The following is a 20,510-nucleotide window of genomic DNA, read 5'->3' as shown; positions in this document are numbered from 1 at the left end:
TTTTTAAAAATGAAAATTTATTATCTGCTGTACAGTAGTTGTCATGACAAAACAGCATAACCAAACTGTGAATCCTTTCAAGAATTTCTGTATTATATTCTATTGCTATACTGTTTTAAAATCACTGTTTTAAATTTCTGTTTGTATGTAAATTTATGTTGTTGTTGGGCTTGTCCCTGTGTAAGCTGCCCTGAGTCCCTTCTGGGAGATGGAGGTGGGATACAAGAATAAAGTTATATTATTATTATTATTATTATTATTATTTCTTGTTACTACCTTTATTTCCATGTACAACAATCTATGGTATGTACATTTACCGATCCTGCATGCTTCCAAACGAAAACTTTACTAGGTCTTACTTTCAAGGGAGGCCTTATATTTAGCAATTCAGCAAAACCTCTACTAGGTCTTATTTTCTGGGGATGTCTTATTTTCAGGGAAACAGGGTAGAACTAGAAGAACCAGGAATCACTCTGTAAGTTTGGATCTACAGAATCAATTTGAAGTTCTCTCCAGCATTAGTGATGATGCACAACAGCAAAGAAGAATGTGCAGGTACCCCTGGCAGTCGACATATCAAAAGGCACCTGCCAAACCTCCAAGGTGGTGGTCAGAAACTCCCTGCTGAGGGGAATGGTTGGTGGTTTGTGGACCTGACAGGATGACTCAAGAGGTGTGCTGTCTCCCTGGAGCAAAAATCCAAGATGTAGCAGAGAAGCTGACAAGGCTTGTCAAGCTCACAGACCGTTACCCCTCCTTGTGGGAACCAATGACACTGCAAGGCATAGCCTTCAGGAGATCACCCAGACAAGGAGCAATGGATTCAAATTGTAGGAAGATTCCACATAAACATTAGAAAGAACTTCCTGCCAGTGGAATATGCTGCCTCGGAGTGTGGTGGAGTCTCTTTCTCTGGCGGTTTTTAGGCAGAGGCTGGGTGGGGGTTGGACTGGAGGACCCATGTGGTCTCTTCCAATGTTATGATTCTACGAAAGATGAGCAATATAATATTATGTTGCAAGGGAGAAAATAGCAAAAGACAATTTGATGGGTACACGGAACCTGTTAATATCTTACATTTTGGACTTAACTGTGGATCAAACCCCTCCATTGATGCATACAGCATTTTAGTGCTCTGTTCCTTAAGAACAAAAGAGAACCGAATACAAGGACTGTCATTGTTCAGTTAATATAATGCATTGTGACAAGAGTTACCCATGACACATTTTGGTGAACCATTATGACAAGAAGCAGAAATAACAGTCTGGTTTTCAGCAGGTTGGCAGGGAGAGAGCACAGTGCAATTCTCTGTAAGCTCAGGAAACACAAGCATAATACCATGAAACTGTACAGGAATTCTTGTGGGAGTCAGAAATTGCACTTACAACTCACAAGATGCCCAATTTTGTTTTGGTCCAAGATGCATGAAAGTTAGATATGACATTTTTCAAATAAGTAACACTGCATTGTCATCTGCAGATAAGCAACATTCAGAGTAGGCACTACTGTATTATACTAGACATTTTATAGTAAGTAAAATGCATTATTGCATGTTTCTGAAGCATAATTTTCAGCATTTACCTTCTGGGGGATTTAAACTGCCAGGTGTTAATATTATAAAATTTCCATGACATATCTTGCAAAAAAAATAATAATTCTCTGATCATCAAGTTAAAAAAAACAACAACACAGAAGGCTGTCCTTAAATGAAGAGGACTGGTTCCAACTTTGCTGTGCTATAGGAAACTTATCTTATTTCAATGATTTAAAATGAATGTTTGCTTTTAGGTAGTGACAGAACCATATATCACTCCAACAGCCACTGACTTTGGAGCAGAATGTGGCATCAGGGACACTGATCTATTTTCGATGGGAGGGCTCAAAACTGTCAGGCTGGCCATCATGAGTTCTCTGCACTCGCAGGCACATTTTACAAAATACACTGAAATTACCACAATGAAAAATAGTCCAGCGGGAGAATAATGTAATAATGTAACTACCATGAAAAAGAACACTCTATAAATGTGACTCATTCAAATGACTCTGAATCACAATTATAATAAGTTTTCTGACTTCATTCTTCTTTCAAGGTCAATAAGGATGCTATAGTTCCAACCATATCCTTTCCCTTATCCGCTCTGTGGGCTGCGCTGCTACATTTCAGTACAGAGTTATCGAAAGTATGATTGAAAAGTCATTGCATGGCCACTCTAGTTTAATATTTAACTAACCTTTTAACCTGTCTTATAATCCAGGGTGACAAGAGATATGAACAAAAGCAAACAATTTAGGGGCTGTTTTGAGTTATCTGAAGCCATTTTCAAATAAACTGAGCAATTTCCAGGCCCAAGAGCTTTAGGGTTTGCAAATAGAAAAAAAAAAAGAATTGTTGTCACATGTGGCCAAGACTGGACACTCTCTCCACTAGTGACAAAGTAAGAACTCCCTTTATTCTCCAGTTCCAAAAAATAAACCAAACCTTGTCTCAATGAGAAATCTCATAAAGAGTGGCATATAGACGCTTCCTAGGGCCACTTTAGAGCAGGACAGACTAGTCCCTGCAGTGACCTGCAATCGCCAGTTATGGTTATGAGAGTGGTCCAGCATTTCTGTGTTCGGATTGGTTCATCAAGCGCTCTACTATAAATGACAACACTCAGAAGGCAGGGGAATTCCAGACAGGAAACAATAATAATAATAACAACAATAATATAATTTTATTTTTATATCCTGCCACCATCTCCCTGAAGGGACCCAGGGTGGCTTACATGGAGACCAAGCCCAGCATAAACAAAGATTACAAGCTAAAACTCAATTAAAAACATAATAAATTAAAATAATTAAAAACAACAGAATGAAAACATCATAAAAATACATCACAATCTGCATCAAAAACCAGTAAACCAATTCTGTGACCAATTCTGGGCACCACAATTTAAGGGAGATGTTGACAAGCTGAGGGCGACTAAAATGATCAAGGGTCTGGAGAACAAACTCTATGAGGAGGGGCTTAAAAAACTGGGCATGTTTAGCCTGCGGAAGAGAAGGCTGAGAGGAGGCATGATGAGGGCCATGGATCAAGATGTGAGGAAAAGTCATAGGGAGGAGGGAGCAAGCTTGTTTTCTGTTGCCCTGGAGACTAGGATGTGGAACAATGACTTTAAATAACAGGAAAGGAGATTCCACCTGAACATGAGGAAGAACTTTCTCACTGTGAGAGAGAGCTGTTCAGCAGTGGAACTTTCTCTCTGCCCTGGAGGGAGTGTGGTGGAGGCTCTTTCTTTGGAGGCTTTGAAGCAGAGGCTGGATGTCCATCTTTCGGGAGTGCTTTGAATGCGATTTTCCTGCTTTTTGGTAGGGGGTTGGACTGGATGGCCCACGAAGCCTCTTAATAATAATAATAATAATAATAATAATAATAATAATAATAATAATAATAAGTTTATTTGTATCCCGCCACTATCTCCCCCGGAGGGGACTTGGGGCAGCTCACAGAAATATTAGATACAAAACAATAACAATGTACAATACATCAATAAACAATAACATGCACCAGTTATAATATTTAAACATTGACCAGAAAAACGAAACACACTTACTAAAAACATAGAATTAAAAACAGTGAGGTTGTAATGATAGATTAACAAAGTGTCCATTATAAGTTGCGAATTCAGAAACAAAGTGCTACAGATTCATTTGAGGTCAGTTTGGGAGGAGAGGATCCCTGAGCTAATATTAGTCAAGTAACCAGGAGAAGTGCGACCAATACAAAGAGGTCGAGGAATATACAGTAGAGTCTCACTTATCCAAGCTAAACGGGCCGGCAGAAGCTTGGATAAACGAATACAGTAGAGTCTCACTTATCCAACATAAACGGGCTGGCAGAATGTTGGATAAGCGAATATGTTGAATAATAAGGAGGGATTAAGGAAAAGCCTATTAAACATCAAATTAGGTTATGATTTTACAAATTAAGCACCAAAACACCATGTTATACAACAAATTGGACAGAAAAAGTAGTTCAATATGCAGTAATGTTATGTGGTAATTACTGTATTTAGGAATTTAGCACCAAAATATCACGATATATTGAAAACATTGACGACAAAAATGGCTTGGATAATCCAGAACCTTGGATAAGCGAGGCTTGGATAAGTGAGACTCTACTGTAATTATGATTATGATGGGGATGGGCAACTTAATAATAATAATAATAATAATAATAATTTATTTATATACTGCCCTATCTTCTCAGGGGACTCAGGGCGGTTTCCAACATGATAAAAACAATACAATACACACAATAAAAACAGAACCATACTAAATAAATAAACATTATATATATATAAAACAGAACCATACAACAATTTAAAAATAATACAAGTAATAAACATAAACATACAACATACAACCCAACAAGGAAAAATAAAACTAGTAACAATACTCCATTTACGGGCCAGTTATAGCGAAACTAGGGAAACTAACTTTGAAAAATAACTCTTAACAAGAAAATACTTTTTAAAATAAAATTTAAAAGATGACTGTAATAAAAACATGATTTAGGCACCAAGATAAAAGGCATAAAAACAACTGAGCAAAGTACACCGAATGAGTTTTGTAAACACAGGGGATAAAGTAATTGGCTAAAGTGCTACAATCAGTCAGAGAGCTTTATTTATATTTAGTTAATTTTTTTATACCTTATTTTGAAACCTGCCTCCAAGGCCGCATCTACACTGCGATTCATATAATCCAATTCAAAGCAGATAATTCGGATTGAGAAACTGGAATACACAGCAGTGTAGGTCCAGCCCAAGTTAAACTACACCTTCTTATAGTCAATAGATTTTACTCACTTCCAACTCTATGATTCTATTACATGGTTTACAATCGGGGCCAGCCAACACCTCCTAACAAAGGTTTCCCCAGGCAGTAAGCGGGCGGGCTTTGAAGCTACCAGGCTATTAAATGCTAATCATGGTGGCCAACTGAAGCATCCAAACAGACAAAGAGTTATTTCTCCCACTCTGGACATCATTCCACAAACAGGAAGGAGCCAAGCTTTGAAGCTGCAAGGCTGTTCAATGCTAATCAAGGTGGCCACTGGCAACATTTACACTTGCCTCCAACAGAATCTCACCCTGGAGATTCCACAGAGATATAGACCCGACTTGCTTAGTTTCAAACAGTTCTCACAACAGGGTTGTTGTATGTTTTCCGGGCTGTATGGCCATGTTCCAGAAGCATTCTCTTCTGGAATATTATGGCAGGCACACATCTATGGCAGGCACACATCTATGGCAGGCATCCTCAGAGGTTGTGAGGTATGTTCTCACAACCTCTGAGGGTGCCTGCCATGGATGTGGGCGAAACGTCAGGAGAGAATGCTTCTGGAACATGGCCAGAGAGCCGTCTCTTCCTGCCTGGCAGAAGAGGGTTGGTCTGGATGGCCCGTGGGGGACTCTAACAGCTCTAGGTGCTCTAAGCCAGCCCTCGGCCCTCCCGCCTCCGTCCCTTCGGACAACCGCCCGGCTCCACTCACCCCGAGAGACCTGTCCCAACTCCGCCGCCGAGCTTCGCCTCCCACCCCGCAAGAAGGCGCCCCGCGATTGGCCCGTGGGAGCTAACCCCGCCCAGGCGCTTTCCATTGGCCAAATTAAATTTCCCTTTCTTCCCGCCCCTTCTCCTCCGGGACCCCTCGCGGATTGGCTGTCCTTCCTGTCGCTCCAGGCCTCGCGTGCTCTGAGGGGATTTCTTCGACGCTTCGTTTTTCTTTCCCTTTGCCTCGGCAGTTTGGGAGGGAAGGCTGAACCACCTTTGGAAATTACAACTCTCAGAGCTCCAGAGCATTGAGTTGAAGGGAGTTGTGTCAAATTTAAAGCTATATATAATATATATATATATATATTTAAAAAACCCTTTTGTGAGGCAGCTCAGTTCTGTCGCTGACTGGAAGTTTACCTCAGGTTGGAAGAAAGTTTACCTCAGGCGTCAATTTTAACACCAGCCCACGAATTTGAGGGCCATCCTTTTTATCCTTAGGCCCATTTTCTACAGCTTTGGGGCTCACCGGCCCTAAATTTACCTCAGCCTCACGCCGCAGTGTCCGGTTTCTTTCCACACCACTTGCCTTGACGCATCTGCATTGTTTCAACAAGACTGAAGGAAACGAATAATGATACAGTAGAGCCTCACTTATCCAACACTCGCTTATCCAACGTTCTGGATTATCCAACGCATTTTTGTAGACTTCTGCGTTGTTTCAACAAGACTGAAGGAAACGAATAATGATACAGTAGAGCCTCACTTATCCAACACTCGCTTATCCAACGTTCTGGATTATCCAACGCATTTTTGTAGACTTCTGCGTTGTTTCAACAAGACTGAAGGAAATGAATAATGATACAGTAGAGCCTCACTTATCCAACACTTGCTTATCCTACGTTCTGGATTATCCAACACATTTTGTTTTCAATACATCATGATATTTTGGTACTAAATTCGAATAACAATTAACAGTGTTAATTATTATTACGTACGCTGGAACTCAATCGACAGACCCAGTCTTTTAAAATTGAACACACCCATCTGTATTTTAGAATGTGTTTTATGAATGTTCGATGTAAGTTAATAATTTTTAACTGTTTTATAGTGCATTGTACAATTTTTTTATATATGTGTGTGTGTTTTATTGTAAGCGCCCTGAGTCCCCTGTTGGGTGAGAAGGGCGGGATATAAATATTGTAATAAATAAAATAAATAAATTCGTAAATACAGTAATTACTACATAGCATTACCATGTATTGAACTACCTTTTCTGTCAAATTTGTTGTATAACATGATATTTGGTGCTTAATTTGTAAAATCATAACCTAATTTGATGTTTAATAGGCTTTTCCTTAATCCCTCCTTATTATCCAACATATTCGCTTATCCAACGTTCTGCCAGTCCATTTATGTTGGATAAGTGAGACTCTACTGTATTTGTGGAAGCAGCGTGTTTGGCACGAGGTTTTGAGACATGTTTTTTGAACCCAACCCTCCCGAAGAAACACTGAAACAGCCACCATTTTCAAAATGGACCCTCGTGAGCTTGAAGTGCCATTCAAAAGAGTCAGAAGAGAATCCACTTCCAAAAAACAACAACAAATATACCTCAAACCTCTGCCATAGATGTGGGTGAAACGTCAGGAGATAATACTTCTGGAACATGGCTGCAAGGCTATTCAATGCTAATCAAGATGACCAATGGCAACATTCCCACCTGCCTCCAACAGACAAGAATTCTTTATCCTGCCCTGGACATGATTCCACAGATATATAAACTCCACTTGCCTAGCTTCCAATAGACCTCACAACCTCTGAGGATGCCTGCCATAGATGTGGGCGAAACGTCAGGAGAGAATGCTTCTGGAATATAGCCAGACATCCCGGAAAAATTCACAGCAACCCTGTGATTCTGGCTACGAAAGCCTTCGAGAACACAACAACAACAACCCATCATAGGCAACAATTCACAGCTGAATATGATTGCTTTCCAAGTGTAGAGTCTTGGTGGTGGGATTGTAAGTGACTCTAGAGACCTATTCTGGATCTTCATGGTCTTTCATAGTAAGGACATGTTTCCCGGTAGAAGGCAGTCCTGGTCAGGGTTACCTTGACACAAATGAGATTAGTCACTTGTTGGAACAGTGTTTTTATAGGCAACCATCAAAATCCTTCTTCCCAGTGACACGTTTTGTTGGATCATGGCATGAGGGTTGAAGCCCATGAAAGGGACTTGTTAATAAGAATAGGAAACACTACTTTTTACACATCTCAACTGAAGTGCCAGATTCCCCCTTGTTGTTTGGACATATGTTTTAATTCCCAGGGGAATCCTGTCAATAGCCTCCTGAAAGGACTTTCCAGTGTTACCAGTGGTGTGATAAGTCACAAGTGCTGCTGCATCAAGACCGGGAGACTACAGAAGGTGTTATGGGCATGTTGTGAGTGTTACCTTTCTCAATTTCACTTCTCTGTTCCCAAATTGCAGCCATTCTGTTTCCAGTGAGCAGACGTCGTCTCCATCTACACTGCTTTATAAAGGCATGACCTTATAGAGATCATAACCTATTTGAAAACCAGAAATCTCCATAGCCTTTTGGAAGCGTGACCCTTTTAGAGATTAATTGGCATTCACACTATTTGGAATAATCATAACTAAATTATGATCTTCCTGAGAAGAGTTAAATACTCATTGAGTGAATCTTCTCCTTAATGGTAAATAAATATCCACTAGTATTCATGCAAGGCAAATTAGGCTTCTCAGTTGTTTGACTGATATGTCTAGTTATCTCTCTGAACTGTTAGGAACAAAGATATGCCAATGCACAAAATATATAGCAGATCTTTATTGCATTTGAACTGCATTATATGAGTCTACAACATGAACTGCATTATATGTCAGTGTAGATGGGGCTGAAGAGAACCTCTGGCTGCAAAACTATCTTTTCCCCCTTTTCTTCCTTTTAACAGTCCAAGATAACTGTTATTTTGCAGTTTATTCCTGATATTGTTATGGATTATCTTTGATGGACAAGCATTTTCTTATTGTTGGAAATACTTCTGAGATATTTTTTGGCAATATCTGTGCCTCAAGCTACATTCACAGACATGCTAACCGCATTGATTTGTTAACTGGATTGCCTTTGGAATGTGAATAGTTGCGATATTGGGCATTGTATTCAAATTGACAGAAATTACTACCTATGAGAAACCCTTGGAGTTCTGCTGGCCTCAGCACTGCAAAACAAGGTTTTGCACTGATAACTAACTATACCACAACCTGACAACATAACTAAATGGGAAAAAGGCTGGGATTAACAAAATCCATATTTGTTATGCTCTCCATATTATGTTAGGCTGGAAGGCATGGAGAGATTTATATGTTCACAGAAACCCAGAAGTGCATTACTGTGCAACTGCAAAGTCATGCAGGAATGAAAATACAAATAGTGAACACTCTTGTGAGAACAACACATATCTCATAATTGCACAGTATTTCTGGTTTAAAAAGGGAAAGCATGGCCAATAAGGGTAATGCATGGGTTAGGATGACTGGTTTATGCAATGGTGTGCTAAGCAAAAAATATGATCTGCATTTTGAAAGCACTTTTAGGTAGACTGTGCGATAAGAGGGAAAATCCAGGTGAATTCCTGTTTTCAACAACAACGGGATTGTAATGTCAGGGCACATTTTTAGACCATTGCACGGCTAAGTCTTCAAGAGAAGCACCATAGGCCAATTATACAGCCTGAGATTGGGAAAGTTATTTTAAGATAACTTCCCACATTTTCCAGCCTGTGGTCATACTGGTTGGGGGAATAAGCAAAGGAACTATCATAAGGCCTGATTTAAATGGGATAAATATCAAATCCACTTCCTGAATCTTGCAATGTATGAATTGTAATCCAAAACAGGACAGAAGGCTACAAGATGCTGTGGGAAGCCCTACTTGCACTTGTTACAACTGTTGCAATGTACCATTGCTACATTGCCCATTCAGTTGACTTGGATGAAGTAGTTGATACAGATTCAGTTGATGTAAATTTATCTCTTGCTTGTCTGAGGTTAATATGTTTCAGTTTATGTAGCCTGAAGATGTGTACAGGTTATTTTTTTTATTTATCGTGTCAGAAGCGAATTGAGAATACAGTTATAATGTATAGAAAAGCCACAAACAAAGTTAAAAACTTGGCATTATACTAAATTTCCTTTGACCAGAAACTGGCCACTTTTAGTGCCTCTGGTGTCACTGTAAGAAGGCCCTCAGTTGTTCATGTGGCAGGACTCAGACTTCATTGTAGTGAGTGGTCTGTGGTTTGCTCTTCTCCACACTCGCATGTCGTAGGTTGCTGCGAGTATCTCTGTGGATTTTAGGAAGCTATTTCTTGATTTAAGGCATTGGCTTGCTGGCTGATATCCGAACAGAGCATGGGCTGGAGATGTCAATGCCTTGTTCCTTTCATTACAGGCTGCTACTTCTTGATTGATGTCAGGTGGTGCAGTACTGGCTAAGCAGATTAATTTCTCCAGTGGTGCGGGGCGTACACATCCTGTTATAATGTGGCATGTCTCATTAAGAGCCACGTCCACTGTTTTAACATGGCGAGATGTATTCCACACTAGGCATGCGTATTCAGCAGCAGAGTAGCAAAGCACAAGAGCAGATGTCTTCACTGTGTCTGGTTGTGATCCCCAGGTTGTGCCAGTCAGCTTTGAATACAGAATACTTTGAAGTGTTTATTTATAGCACTTTGAGATCAGACGTATGGCTGTGGTCCGGATGTTGGTGAATTCAGTGGAGACCCCAGGGAGCGGGTCTGATTCAGTGCTAGAGGGTATTGTGAATGGGTTGTGCTAACTGCTGTGTGGTCATTCCCTGGGGTCCAGGATGTGTGTGGTGTTTATGCAGTATTTTAGAGAAATTCAATGAAAGGTGGCTTGAAATGGGAAAAGATAAAGATGGGCTCAGGATTAGTCCCTATGCAGCTGTGGACTCTGGGGTTAATCCTTCTGGGGTTTGGTTTTCAATAACACAAATGTTATCAAACTGCAATTCCAGTAATATGTGGAAGGCCAAGGCTTACACCTTCCATCCTCAGGAGAACTGTGCAGGGTAAGCTTCCAGAGAGCCTATACAGACATCACTCAAACCCATCTGCAGGCAATTATTTCAAAGCTTCTCTTATTGCTTTGAATATAAAATCAAATCATTATATGGGCTTGATTTTATCCTGTTCGTCAGGACAGAACTTCAAAACTTGTTTTGTGGGAAAGGGTATTAAACTAGCAGATTTGCATAAATATCTGCTGACTGACAGAAGAACATAGTGCCTCAAAACGAATGAAGATTGTATTTCCTATAAATAGTTTTATGCATTTCCCAAGCAGTGGAGGCTAAGTGACTGAGCCTTTAGCTAGGCTAGAAATCCTAATTATCACATACATTTCACACACATAAAAATAGTGACACACTTGTACCAGAGGTTTAACTTCTGGAGACCAGGTAGTTGCAAGGATGCAAGACTCAATCCTAAATAATTATCTATTCCACCTCAAGTCAAAAAAGAAAAGTTAAGAAGGTACAATATAGAATGGCAATGTACACATATGCAGAATCAATCAATCAGTCTCTCTCTCACACATATTTGTATATACCTTTCTCTAATAATTATTCAAACTGTGTGTGTGTGTAATTCCATGCACTCACTCATTATTAGCTTCCAGTGCACCCTGCACAGTCAGGTAGCTTTGTAAAATGGCATTCATAACCTTTTGGAAAATACTCCTTTGCAGTCATGCAAATATTATATAGCTTCTGTGAAATCCAGACCTGCTGAAGCTCTCCTTAATACATTCTAGTTGTGACTACTGAGCAAATAAACTGCTGCTGACTTTAAAGTTGTTTTGCTATCGTCAGAAGAATAATAATATTATGATGCCCCCTATTTCATTTATGCACATAGATAGTAAAATAGCAGCCTAAATAATGGGCAGGCAGAATTTCAGTGTGAAATGGGTTTCAAAGGTGCAACAGCTCTGAAGAAGCTGAGCTGCCGTATCTATTAGTGTTTGTGGTGCTCCAGTTTATTACTTAATACCTGTGCAGTATTTTGAAGCAAGAGGTCTTATCACCTCTCAGGAATGAGTCTGTACCCACTGCACTGAGAGTAGCAGATGATTTTGATGTTAAGTAGAAGAGATTTACATTGGGAAGCAGTGCATTAGAAAATGCTTTAGAATGGTTGATTGGAGTACAGTGAAACATGTCATAAGCTATCACTCAAGAGCCCAAGAAAAAAAAGGAAAAGGAAAAAAATCAACCTTGTTTACTGAAGGTGGATTTGGATTAAAGGTAGCTCAGAAATATTCTGTGATATTTTAAGGTAGCCCCAGAATATCAGTATTTGCTTTATAAGAGCAGCCTCTGGAACAGATGTCATAAACCTTTGGGGAATGCACATCATCAGATATGTATATAACACACATGGTGGGCTTAAGGCCAGTTTATAGGCAGAGATGCCATAGGGAATCGTAATACCAAAAATGCAGGCAGTAACAATTCACAAAAGATTTGTTGCATGATGTGAAAGACATCCTTATACAGATGAGTCTCATGTAATGTGATTAAAAACTTTTTGTTCTTATTCAAGTCACAGGAGATAGTCTAATTTTCTGAGAAATTTTTGTTCATTTCAGAGTGTAAGCTGATTTTGAAGTCTGGTTATTCCAGAATGGTCACTGATGTCAGAGACAGAAGTGTTCCCTCACTGATGACTTAATCCTGGAATTTTTGATGTCAGATGTCTGTCAATCTATTCATTGTGGATGGCACATGTCACATCAGATATGTAGATCCCCAATCTTTGGATGGGTATTGTTAGGGCTTGTAATCACGTTGCTAGGAGTAACTTATGGTTATGGTCTGTGTATGCAGAGTCTCATTCCTGTGTCTGTATATTTATTATGTGGTCTATTGTTACTGGTTAAAAAATTGAGTATAAAAGTACATGCTTTCCAGTTGAAACCAGATGCATCCCTATCTTCCTTTATGATATATGCAATCACTTGCAACCTTCAAGTCAGCAACCCAACCTTTAGGTCAGCAGTTGAGCTGGCACAAGGGCTTAACTCATTGCACCACTGCGGCTCCCTACTGAGTCAGTTAGAATGGGGTTAGACTGCATTCATTCTATAGTGAAGATGTACCCTGAAAACTATAACTCCCATTATTCCATAGCACTGAGTCATGGAAGCTCAAAGGGAGGGGGGGAGTGTCAGACTGTGTTCATTCTATAGTGTAGTTGGCCTGCACAATCTGTGGCCCTGCAGGTGTTTTGGAATTCCTGATCATTGTACTGTAAGCCGCTTTGAGTCTCTTTTGTAGAGAGAAAGCGAGGTACAAATAACCATCATCAACATAATAATATGCTGCGTTAATTCTGCAGCGTGGATCCAGCCTGAAGAAGCGTGTGAAAGAGAGAAATCCAAGCCAGGACGTCAGAAGCCCTAGCAGACGCCCCGCCCAGCAATTGCACCAATCAGGCGTGGTCTCTGGGCAGGTCAGCCAATCGGCGTGCCTAAGTACGGTAAACCGGCTGAAGAGTGGAGGGAAGGGGGTGTGGTCTCCGGAGCCAAATCGAACCAATAAGCAGCGTGTGTGTTTGGGGGGGGGGGGGGGGGAGGGCACTGTGGACTGAATGCAGTTTGACCCCACTTTAACTGCTCTGCTATGCTATGGGACCTAGAAGCTGTAGTTTGCATTCTGACAGACGAGACTCAAACTCCTGGGAGTTGGCAAACTACAACTCCTAGGATGCCCCATCACTGAGCCACAGCAGTTCAAGAGGGGTCAGACTGCATTTATTCTACGGTGGAGATGAACCCTTGGGCAAAGACTCTGGAGATAGGAGTTCAAATCCCAATCCAGGCTGCTGGGTGACAAGTCATACTCTCTCAAGCCCCCTTTACACTGCCATATAACCCAGGTTCTTAAAAAACATAATCCACATTATCTGCTTTGAACTGGATTATACTGGTCAGTGTAGACTCGTATAATGCAGACTGAAATGCATTGAACTGGATTATATGAGTCTACATTGCCATATAATGCAGTTCAATGCAGCTAATCTGCATTCTGAAACTGGGGCTCCTTCCACACAGTTGAATAAAATCCCACAGTTTCTTCTTTGAACTGGAATATATAGCAGTGTGGACTCAGATAACCAAGCTCAAAGCAGATTTTATGGGCTTTTCTGCCTTGATATTCTGGGTTATATGGCTGTGTAGAAGGGCTCTGGATTATACGGCAGTGTACTTCTCTAACATTGACAACACAGTGCTAGCTATCTTCCATCTTTACCAGTGGATACTGTGGGTCAGACCCAGATTATTCAAGCCTAGAATAGAGCCATTGCAGTAATCAGACATTTGTCATTAGTAAGTCCTTGCTCACTCAACTTTTAACTGCCATGGCTGTTCCAATGGAATCCAATGAAATCATGGGAAGTGTAGTTTATGGAGGAGCCTTTAGAATCATCAGCCGGAGGACTCCAGCGCCTGCACAAACAACAAACCTTGGGATTCCTTTATGGGACAGGCGAGGTAGTTAATGTGTAGTGTCCCTTGTGGCCAAGCAATCTCAGCATGATCAAGATGGCAAAAGGTATTCCTGAGGAGGAACACACAAGTAAAGAGAGGCTGCAACAGTTTGCTTTTGCCCAAGGTGACTGAAAAACACTCATTCCCACAATTCCATACATAGCATTGAGTCACGGCAGTTAAAGTGGTGTCAATACTACAGTGTAGTATTAAAGTGGTGAAGGAGATGTTTCATGGCAATGGGACAGGTGGTAAGATCACCTCTGGTCTTGTTTCCTTTTGTATCTGATGGCGCAATATAGATGCTTCACAGTTTCCTATGGGAATGGGGACAACACAATGTTTAATGAGAGGAGATATCAAGGAGCCCTTCTAGGCCCCTTCTACGCTGACATATAATCCAGACTATCAAAGCAGATCATCCACATGATCTGCTTTGAATTTGACTATATGAGTCTACACTGCCAGATAATCCAGTTCAAAGCAGATACTCTGGATTTTATATGACAATGTAGAAGGGGCCCTAGAGACCACTACTTGGGCCCCAATCAACATTTGCTCTGAATTATTGGAGATCCTAGAAGTAGTTTTAAAAAGGAAAGTGTTTATCTGTATCGGCTCTTAAGCCACATATGCTTGCAAGAAAGCTCCCCCCCAAAACATTTCAAGAGTGTGTTAACTTTGTGAAGTGTGCACAGTATGCCATCCTTGGAAAGCATTTGCAATATGTGATCTGTATAGCTTCTACAGGGTCTGGGTGAATTTGCAACTGGAAAAATCTGACAGTGCCCTACTTTGTTGTAGCATATACCCAGACGACTGTGTGACCCACACAGTCAATTCATTTTGTGGTGGTGGTGATTGGGGGGGGGGGGGGGGAGAGGAATTATTGTTGTTCAGAAGGAAGGTAGTTAGTTACATATTTCCCCCCTAAATAGGAACATTTTTGGGGTGGACATCCATAATATTCTCCGAATGGGCAAAAAAGTCATTGGGTCTGAGAATCAGATAGGATGAGGGAAATCCATCATGACCCATGCGCTTTCACAGACCCAGAGAGAGAGAGAGAGAGCAATTGAGCATGTGTGCTTCTTTCTTTTCCCCTCTGGATGTAGGAGGAATCCTGGGACGCGATTGCTGCCTTTCTGGCTTGTCTATTCCCCCCTCCCCTTTTGGCATCACAAGGAGAGGAGAGAGAAGGGAGGGGGAGAGGTTGACCCTCTGTTTCCCTGATCAATTGCTGAGTATTTGATTTGAAGGAGTCTCCTCCCCTTTCGACACCCGCCTCCTTTGCGATCGTGTGAAGCCAGCCAGGCAGCAGGGAAGATAATCTATTCAGCTGAAGGCAGAGAAGAAGACAAGGAGGAGAGATGGTGAGCGGATTTGATTTGGGTCATGGGGTAGGGGGGGGGGGCGGTGGTGGGAGAGGAATGAATGGGCCTGTGGGCTGTGTGTTTGGCTCCCTGCAAGGCAGACATTCCTCCTCCCCACCCTGCACAAGCTGGACCAGGCTGCTTTGTGTTTTTGGCTCAGAGAACTGCAGCTTCGGCTTCTCTCTCTGTTTTATTTTTCATGGCAGTGGGCTTGGAATCATCTCTGGCGGAGGAGAATCATGTGCTGTTCTGGGCTCGTTGTTTCAAATGCGGCTGGATCACTAGGAGAAAGGCAATTCTTTCTTTAAAAAAAAAAAGATCCGCATATGCCAAGGGCTCAACAACCGGGCATTGTGCCCTGTGGGAAACCCTGCAATGCTCTGGGTTTGCTCTGGGTTCCTGTCCTGGTTTGTCATGGAGGGAAGCTGGAGCCTTTCTCTTCCTCCCTCCCTCCCTCCGGGTTGCATTGTGCATGCCCAAGACCCAGCCATTCATTAAAGCCCCATTTCCTTGGTGGATTGTGGTTCTTCTCTCTCATCAACCTTCAGCTTTCCTGTCCTCAGAAAGCAGCTTTTCTTAAACTTCTCTGACACTGGCAGGGATTTTTTTGAGGTTGAGGACAGTTGTAAAGAACTTGAGGGAACTCTTTGGGGGCGTGGGGTGGGGTGGGGGGGAGCAAGCTGCAACCCATCACCACAGTGTGGCCGAGTTTTCTGGAACTAAGGAAATCTTATACTTAGTTATTTGTTTATAAAATAGTCACAAGGAATGAGCTGGCAAGGGCTTCCTAAGGTTGCACCTCCCCTGACTGCTTTCCTGAGAAAGAACCCCACTGAGTGCAGTAGGGTTTACTTCTGAGTAGGAGTCTGTAAAGCAGGCAATATCACAGTGGGTCTCACCCCATGCTGCAGAGCCCTTCCTTGCTTTTCATCCTCCCTAAGGTTCATTGTGCTTTCTCCAGGCACCACTTTGATATGTCAGAGCAGGAAATATTTGCAGATGAATGTGTATTTTCTTTTGCAGAGTGAGGATAAGGTTTATTTTGGTCCTGCTATTAAAAAGAGAGTCCTTCTCACAGTGACAGCATATTGATGTGTGGTGATGGTATCAGCCCTGGGGTGGCATGCTGCAGTCTTGTTTAAGTGGGGCTTGCCAGTTTAAGCTTTCAGAGAGATTGGAAGTGATCTAAGTTACAAAACTGAAAGAAGCCTGGCTGTGTGGGAACTGGGCATTGCTTTTGACCACACTTCAGAAGTACGCAAATGGGGGGGGGGGGGCATAGCTCTGGCATTAATGTCTTTCGGAAACAGCGTCCAAGGGTTAGCATGTTTTTGGCAAACTGGAAATGCTGGCTAATGCTGGAGAGCACTGTGAAAGAACAGCTGTTAGTCTCCATCTCTCTCATCCAATGTCCTTGTAATGTAGGAAATGATTATATGATGTACCCTATTAGGCAAATGGAGCTTTTTGTTTTTCCTTGAAGAAATCAACTTGGTAACTCTTAAGAACACAGGCAAGTTGATTGTTCTTCCATGTCTTGCTGCTGTAGAATTTCAGATCCAAGTTTTACTTATATGGTAGTTTTCAAGTGGTAGGTGCCACTCGCTGCTGCAGTCCAAAAAAGTGGGTTTGTATCCACAAAAGTGCATCCTAAAATAAAAACCAGTTAGTCTTAAAAACCACTGGGACAGTTCTTTTTCCCCCTCCTCCCTTCCTCGTTATTTTTCAACATATATGGTGTATTTTTCCAATCTTAATTCTGATCTAGCCATTGTTGCCAGCATAAATTACTGTAGCCCACTTTGACCCAGGTTGAAAGTTATGTATGCATCTTGGTTTTCACCTGGTTACTTAAAATTGCCAACCAAGGGTTTTAAAAATGCAGTTTTTTTGGAAGGAGTGGCACCAAGTTAGTAAAATGCTGTGCTGGTAACTCCCATTCTTTCTCCCTCCACCCCTCTCTCTCTGCTGTGTCTTTCTGGCAGCACCAAATTCTTCTGTCACAACTGTAGTTAACAAATCACTCGACATCTTACCTTGGAGATTGTGTATTTGTAAACTCATCACAGTTATAGAAATCTAAATCGGTGCATCTTGTTTTACTTTAGTGCAATTTGCTAGAGCTCTATAAATGTGTCTCTGGAGGGTAGGTCTGCCTAGGCTCTGGAAACGAAAAATCTATCAGAAAACTCGTTAGAGCTGTTGTAACATCAGATCTATAATTTGTTGCTTTTAATATTTGATTGTATCAACATAAACCACTCACACAGAAACTATTAAGAGGAGGGAAAATGCTTGGGTGTTTCTTCTCCTCGCATAATATGATTGCACTTGCATTGTGAGAAACATTAGTTTCTACTGCAAGAAATTATTGTTTCTGCCCCCTGGTTTTCTTTTTTACCTGAAGCTCAAGGATTCTCCGTGCCAGAAATGTATGGAGATGGGAGGGCAAAATGGTCCCTTGGACAGTAGCCCATCTGTCCCTTGGAAAGACTCCCCAAAGAGCCTAAGATGAATGTATTTTGTTCTTCGCAATCATCACTTCATACATCACACTCCCATTTTTACCTCGCCACTGCTTGACATGGTCCAAAGTGATTAGTATCTCTAAAAAAAAAGTAACCAGATCTGCATTATGTGATATTCTTGTATATTCTTAAAAACAGAAACTGAAAGTAGGGTGTGAATTTGCACTTCTTTGTAACTTTGTAGAAAGAGACTAGAATGACATGAGCTTCCAACAGAACTGGAAAGCCGCCATTAGCCATGGCTTTCTGTGGCCAGAAAGTGCTTTCATTTGAGGCGAGCTCCATTGCTAAGTGCCCAGAAGTTGCTAACTTGCAAAAAAATCTTTCATCTGCTTTTTTTTTCTTCATCAGTAAAAAAGCAGACAACTATAGTTTTGGACACCAAAAACACAGGAGGCTGATGGCGGAGGCATGGGATGTTGCTTTGCTTTTTTGTTGATCCAGTTCTATTGCTGTCTTTAGCATATCAGTGGGTTCCGCTGGTCTTGCAAAGGCACTATCCTTCCCTCATCCCACTCCATCTACATCTGTACTGACTATGGAGGCAGGCTTCCTTTCTTGTGGCCGGTATGAAAGCTAAGCAAACTAGCAAAGAAGGGATTCAAACTATGGTTGTCAGTGGTGACCAGGTGAGTGATTAAATATAAACTTCTCTCACTCTGGTTAAACTCTCTCTCTCTCTATATATATATATATATATGTGTGTGTGTGTGTGTGTATTAATGGCAATTACAGTTTGCTTTTCACTTGAACTGCCTACAAGCACTACAACTGTGGGAAATGCTTTACATTTTCTCTTCTGTTATGTCTCTTATGAGGGTCAAGAAAATCTTCCCTATCTATCACTTTTTAAACCTTTTCAGTTTTCAAATCTCTTGCTTTATTCATCTTCATGATTATTATATATCTGCTTGGTGTTCTGTTATGAACAGCGACACAATCAGGTTGACAAAAGGCAAGTTGCTAGAGCAAGCAAGGGTTTAATGACAAAGCTACAGACTAAAAGAGGAAGAAATTAAGCTTTTCAGTTGGCATTTTGCTGCAAATCTGTGGTGATTCAGGTTGAACAGAATAAAGATCTGCAGAATCTGGATGGGCGTTAAGGCACAACCCCAAACCATGTTGGAAAGAGGTTCCAGCCTGATCTTGTTCTGTTCCTTAAACCACATCCCGATCAATAAAAACCTTGCATCGGTGATTTCCAGGGTATTTTCTGACAGCATGGTGATTCCTCTGACTTTCAGGGAATAAAAAGGCACAGGGAAAGGGGGAAATACTTTTCCAAGTGCTCCGTAGATGGGTTTTAAAAAACAACAACAGAATAGGTGCTTCACAATAAAAAAAAACATCTACAGAACACTCCTTTCCTGTGGATTCTGTTTGGTGCTCTCTAGTATTTGCCTCTTCATGGAATAAAAATGCCCTACATCCACATGGTGGTTTGTGGATTTGGGATGAAGGGCTTTTCAAGGGATCCAGAGACCCAGAAACAGAAAGCATTTGTTCATGTTAGGTGGGAAATGGGTTTTGAATATCGGACACACCTCCTTTTTTGCAAAAAAAAAAAAAAGTAGCCAATATGACTTCTATACTCTGAAAATTACTGCTGCTGTGACTGCTTGCCTCAGTTTCAAACTCTACAGACAAACTTGGCATGTCACTTGAATACTGCGTGGTCTTGTAAGCCCACTTCCCACATGTTTTATTTGTGCCAAACTGACTTCCTGGCAGGTCTAAGCTGATGAAAAAAAAAAATCTCCAGCCACATTTTATCCACTTATGGGTCTATGGTTCAACTTGTATTGACACCACACTGTCACCAAGTTTGTATTTCAGTTGTGTCCCAGGGAACAAACTTGGCAAATGTGTCCATTGCATGGCAGTATCACCACACATTTGGCTATATATTTCTCGATTCATTTGGCATATAGTATTGGAATGTAGCACAGTTAGTGGTGCCCAACAAATAGCCGGTTTATCAGTGATGCTATGTGCCACTTTAGTTTTCTTTTTCTCAAACCTCTAGGGCAGAATTTTCCAAACTGTGTGCTGCAACATATTAGTGTGTTGGCTGCAGTATGTAGGTGTGGCACACGGATGTAGCACAAAACCTCTTACTCAATGTGAAATAAGCAATACATCACATATTTGAAAAAAAATTGTAACAAAGGTTTTCATCAGATATGTTGTGTTCCCATACATTTTATTACCACAATTTGTGTAAGTGTCCATATTCGTATAAGGTGTGGGGTTAACCTTTGGTTTGCTAGTAAAACTGAATTACTGTGTTGCAAAATGTTGCAGGTCTAAAAAGGTGTGTCACCAACATGAAATGTTTGGAAAACTCTGCTTTAGTAGCTTGTGAGAGCACAAACTCTCATCACGCTCATTGTTTATATCCCACTTTGGATCTCATATAGGTTGAAATTGGGATGTAATTCCTTCATGGCTGTAGGCATTCAC

General features: G+C 41.2%; 2 protein-coding genes across 16 annotated transcripts in view; one reads left to right on the top strand and one right to left on the bottom strand.

Annotated features, from left to right (window-relative positions):
- The window catches only part of tango2 (transport and golgi organization 2 homolog), a 56,193-nt gene extending 50,564 nt beyond the window's left edge, over window positions 1–5,629 (bottom strand). For all 3 annotated transcript variants that reach the window (XM_062958372.1, XM_062958375.1, XM_062958374.1), the window contains exon 1: window positions 5,543–5,629. The gene's annotated coding sequence lies outside the window, so the exon portion shown is untranslated. The remainder of the gene's footprint in view (window positions 1–5,542) is intronic.
- Window positions 5,630–15,268: 9,639 nt separating this feature from the next.
- Window positions 15,269–20,510, top strand: part of arvcf (ARVCF delta catenin family member) — a 315,018-nt gene continuing 309,776 nt past the window's right edge. For 3 of the 13 annotated variants that reach the window (XM_062958523.1, XM_062958527.1, XM_062958520.1), the window contains exon 1: window positions 15,272–15,519. The gene's annotated coding sequence lies outside the window, so the exon portion shown is untranslated. Of the gene's footprint in view, window positions 15,520–20,510 lie in introns of all 13 variants that reach the window. The other 10 variants (XM_062958518.1, XM_062958517.1, XM_062958519.1 and 7 more) reach the window with 7 other exon arrangements.

This window comes from Anolis carolinensis, chromosome X (assembly GCF_035594765.1).
Source record: "Anolis carolinensis isolate JA03-04 chromosome X, rAnoCar3.1.pri, whole genome shotgun sequence".
Lineage (NCBI taxonomy): Eukaryota > Metazoa > Chordata > Lepidosauria > Squamata > Dactyloidae > Anolis > Anolis carolinensis.
The sequence above is the reverse complement of the archived record's forward strand: the minus strand, read 5'-3'. Positions and strand labels throughout refer to the sequence as shown.